The following is a 5,274-nucleotide window of genomic DNA, read 5'->3' as shown; positions in this document are numbered from 1 at the left end:
CATACCACTGGATAAGGAAAATCTTAAATTTTTTGAACTTTTCTGGTTTAAAAAATTTTTAGGGGTTGGTTACAAACAACTCTGTTGGGGAAAAAGCTCAGTTAATTCAGAATTTAACTCTCTATTAGAGCTCTTTCCCCCTGTCTCTCCTTGCCCCAACATGACAGCTGGTTATAGGAAGATCCTATAGGTGGCTCAGATGGTAAAGAATCTGCCTTCAATGTGGGATACCCAGTTTTGATCCCTGGGTTGGGAAGATCCCCTGGAGAAGGGAATGACTACCCACTTCAGTATTCTTGCCTGGGAAATCTCATGGACAGAGGAACCTGGCTACAGTCCATGGGGTCGCAAAGAACCAAGCACGACTGAGCAGCTAACACTTTCGTTTTCATGAAGGTATGGGCAGCAAGTGCTCTTTCATCTTGCTTCAATCCTTGGGCTGCAGAGGGCTGGCTTGGTCCACAGGCTGTTTGTATGTATTATATTAAGGCATGGTGGCTCTGTTGCTGGCCCAGTCTGCTCCTGCCTATTCAATGATGGATTGTTATTTTTTTCATTCTTGACCTAACTACATGCTTTTAAATCCAGCTGAGTATCACACACTGCATAACTGGTATCCAATTAAAACCAGGCACAGCCTCCTGGCTTCATGCAAACAGTTGTCTTAAAGCAGGTTTTGCTCCCTCCTTTGTTCCCTTCTCAGTTCCTGAGGCTACTGGAATGTTCCAAGCCTCATCTGTCATGTTATCATCTGCCCCTGCTCCTACGGATTTCACTGTTTTCCTTTTGATGCTCAGAGCTCTTCAGAACATGACCTGAGCTTTTGCTTAACCTCTTCTCCTGACCTCTCCAAGAACTGATCTCACCACTGTCTGCTGGGCATGTCTCTCCACAGGCAGAAGAGGCTGGCTTGACCCCCTGCCAATTCCACCATGATTACCTTCAACCCAGGGTGCTGACCCTTTGGTTGGACAACTGCCGTGTTTATATCCTGGGGAAGGGGAGCTGCCTGATCTCTCCCAGTGACAGAGATACAGTGCCCTTCTAACAAGTGTACACCCTGCCAGTTAGTCATTTAGTGACTTCAGGGGTTGTGCTGGGGCCTTGGCATGGGCCTACTGGCACAGGTACCTGGATAGCCTCCTAGAAGCAAAGATATATTATTGGCACATCTACCCTCCTATCATCTTCTATGGTTCTCAAAAGTCATTAATTAAACAGAATTAGCCAGTCTACTCTATGTGCTCATCTCTGCTTCAAAGGCCATAAACCTTAGTTGAGCAGGAATTGGAGAGAGTTGTTGAAATTATTTTTCCCTTTGGTGGCTCAGACTATAAGGAATTTGCCTGAAGTGCGGGAGACCTAGGTTCAATCCCTGGGTCTGGAAGATTCCCTGGAGACAGGAATGGCAATCCACTCCAGTATTCTTGTAAAAATTTGCGGTGGGGTTAGAGTCCTCACACTGAGCAACAAAATAGAACTGACCAATCACTTCTGACGAAATGACTACAATATGAAAACAAGTCAGATTTTTGACTTCAGAAGTTTAAAGGATTGATGATCAGTGACATCCATATTCAAATATCCCAATTACCTATATAAACAAGCATCAGTCTCACAGCTATTTAATACGACAGTCACAGGACACAGGGCCACACTGATGGCCCTTCACAAAACGAGTCCACGCCAGCAAGCCTCCATCTGCTGGATTTGAGCACAGCATCTTTCTTGAGTTCATGTAGTCAGATGGTTGCTGGCATTGGTCATCAATTACACCTCTAATTGAAAAAGTTAGGGCTTTACTCCATCTGTTCCTGACCCCCACTCTAATGTATGTCTCTGACTCTGTTGTCCGTTCATTCCCATAACTATGTTGATCATGATGTTTCTTGAGCTTGTTTATCATACCCGACTATTCCACTTAACTCTTGGCACCTCATGCCCTAATGACAGATACTTTATTCCAAAACCCCTGGGTTTCACTCTCACGTATGAGAGTGTCTTAGAGGTTGGTTGCTGCTCCCTGGCTCAATACAGTTTTACAGCAAGAGGCCATGGTAAATGCACGGAGAGTAGCTTCTTCATCTTGGATTAGAACATTAATAACACTGTTCGCTAGTTATGTGGCTTGGGGCAATGCACTGGACCCATTTCCTCATCTAATGAGAAAGCCAATTTTATAGGGTGGTCATGAGGAATAAATGAGATCATGGTCTATAAAATGCTTTACAGAGTGACAGAAACAAAGTAAATGCTTAACTCTCATTCACTATTATGAGTCTTATTATCATTATTATTATAATTCTCTATCCCACAGCAGGGATAGGACAATCACACATGTCAATTTAGCCCTTGATGACAGGTTATTGACCGTAATCTCAACTTCTCCTCTCCTGATGCTCAAGAAGACTTTTACAAAGGGATCTACTTTTGTGCATAACCAAGTAATATATGAACCAGTCATGAGTGTATTATGGGCTTCTTAGCATTTCCCCAGTTGGGTAAACTCCCTTATTATTATTTTTTAAATTACTCTAGGCATCCCCCATGAAAATAGGATTAAATTTCCTCACCCAAAATGCCTCAGATCCTGATGAAGGATTTTCAGAGTATCTTTTGCTCTTTTATTGTCATTATCGTGCAGCCTAGGAACACAGTGTTTCCATTTCATAAAAATATAATATGGCTGCACAGGAATCACAAAGAAATTATGGCAGAAAATTAGTCAATAAACTTTTATTATACAAGTCCTTAATGCTTTTATTAATATTGAGGAACTTAAAATTAAGTTCTTTCCAGAGCAAGATTTACTGCTTCAACTCCAGAGATAAAGCTGGCTAGGACACCTAGTCCTAGACACTGAGAGGCCCCTTCTGTGTCTCGGGTTTGTTCCCTCCTGGATTGTGTGCAATGATATAAAAATCCTCCCCCAGAAAATGGGTTGTGCTTCTATTTACACAACCCCTCTGCTCTGACTCCTTGAGTGGATAAGGCATGAGAAACACAACTGTTGTCAAGAGGAGGAATTCACTAATCACAATGACTGGAAAGAATGCGTATGAGGTCAAGTCTGATCATACTCTGAAAATCTATAGATTTCTGTGCTTTGTTCAGCGCTGCCCTTTTAAAACTCTGATTCTCAGTCCTGTGGATAATCTTGGTTGAATCTCGCTAAATAAAAACTTGTTCATTTATGTATTCATTCATTCATTCTTTCAATTGATAGTGTTTTAAATATTAAGCCCTGGAGAAGCAAAGATGAATTGACCCTACTCTCTTGAAGTTGATGATCTTAGAAAAATATACCATGCAGGTGCCTGAACACTGACCATCAGAATGGAGTTCAACTGAAAGAGACACCGTCTCTACTGTGGGTTACCAGAGAAAGTCTACATGGGGGAAAAAAGACATAATTATCCTGAGCAGATTTTTGAAATTTGTGACCCATGGATAATTACTATAGTATTTGACTAGTTCCAACATTTAAATACTAACAGATCACACATACTTTATATTTCAAATTACCAACTACTGTCAGTTAAGTTCTACTTTTACACAAATAGATAAAAATTTTAGAAGTATTATATCTTATTAAATATTCCATGGTAAATATTTATCCTAAAACATTATCTTTGCTTTTCTGAAATTCAAATTTAACTGGGTATCCTGTATTTTAACTTGCTAAATCTGATTATGCTGCATGATTTCAGTGAAGAGAGGAAGGGGATATGGAAGTGAGGCTTGATAAAGTGAATGGTATAAAAAATTTAGAAAAGGGGATAAAGCAAGTTCGTGAGTGAAGGAATATTCCAATCTGCTTAGAATATGAGATTGGGGAATAGAAAATCCACCTGCCAAACAGAAAATGTGGGTTCAACCCCTGGGCCAGGAAGATCCCCTGGAGAAGGAAATGGCAACCCAGCCCAGTATGCTTGCCTGGAGAATCCCATGGACAGAGGAGCCTGGTGGGCTCCAAACCAGGTTTCAAAGACTCGGACACGACTTAGCAACTAAAAAACAACAACAGCAAATTAGTTAATAAAAATAAGATATCTGTTAAACTGAGCATTTTGGGCTAGGTCCCAAGCTGTTTACCTAGACTAGCTTACTTTTTTTCTCAAAACCCACCTATTATTATATTCGCCATTTAATCAGTGATACTTGGCTGGATTAAATACTTTGTCTGGTGATACTTGGTAATCAGGGAAGGCTGGATCCGACCACAGATATCTCTAGTTTCTACTCTGATTCTTCACTCTACACAGCCACCCATGATAAGAACAGAAAAGTAGAAGGAGAAAGACACAGAGACTGGGAGTTCGGAAGAGTAGGATTTGCATTTTTTCAACTTTCCACCACCTGATCCCTAAGCTCCATCCCATGGGCTTAGTAATACTTGAGGTTAATATGGCTGGAAGTAACAGCCACATTAGTTACTTAACAGAACTGAGCCATCTACTCTCAAGCCAGAATAGGTCTTGCTGCTGCTGCTGCTAAGTCGCTTCAGTCGTGTCCGACTCTGTGCGACCCCATAGACAGCAGCCTACCAGGCTCCCCTTTCCCTGGGATTCTCCAGGCAAGAATACTGGAGTGGGTTGCCATTTCCTTCTCCAATGCATGAAAGTGAAAAGTGAAAGCGAAGTTGCTCAGTCGTGTCCGACTCTTAGCAACCCCATGGACTGCAGCCCACCAGGCTCCTCCGTCCATGGGATTTTCCAGGCAAGAGTACTGGAGTGGGGTGCCATTGCCTTCTCCAGAATAGGTCTTAGGACCCAGCTAAGTTGGCAGAATCACCTGAGCATCAGGAGAAAAAGGAATTCAAAGGACAGGATAAGATGGTTCCATGGAGACAAGAACTTGGGAGGACAAACTGGATCTCACTGTTGCTTGAAATGATGATGCTCAGTCAGTGTCTCACAATGATAACCCAAAGGGGCCCTGGAGTAGGAACAAGGGTGCAGCCATCTTACTTAGAGCCCCCTCTCCTGCCTCTGTTGGAGAAGGGAAGTAGCAGAACACTGGGCTCCTGCTTCACCAAAAGCCAACACTATGTCTGTCAATACCAGGCCTTCGAGAGGAGAGCTTGTGCCAAAGCATCAAGGTACTTAGAACTCTATGCATGTTTCTCATTCCTCCTCTCTAGAACAGATCTTAATACACATACTCAGTGCCCTCAAATTGAGATAATTGATAAAATTCTGAAAACAACAGCTCATTCAGAATCCCCCTCTCTTTTCTTTCTTTTTTGGCATACAATTACTCTACAGTATTGTT

The 5,274-nt window shown here is 42.1% G+C and overlaps 1 protein-coding gene across 17 annotated transcripts in view; it reads right to left on the bottom strand.

Annotated features, from left to right (window-relative positions):
- The window catches only part of AGBL1 (AGBL carboxypeptidase 1), a 1,135,995-nt gene that overhangs the window by 724,692 nt on the left and 406,029 nt on the right, over positions 1–5,274 (bottom strand). The window lies entirely within an intron of this gene.

The sequence above is a fragment of the Ovis aries genome, chromosome 18 (assembly GCF_016772045.2).
Source record: "Ovis aries strain OAR_USU_Benz2616 breed Rambouillet chromosome 18, ARS-UI_Ramb_v3.0, whole genome shotgun sequence".
Lineage (NCBI taxonomy): Eukaryota > Metazoa > Chordata > Mammalia > Artiodactyla > Bovidae > Ovis > Ovis aries.
Note: the sequence above shows the minus strand (reverse complement) of the source record. Positions and strands in the feature narration are given on the sequence as shown.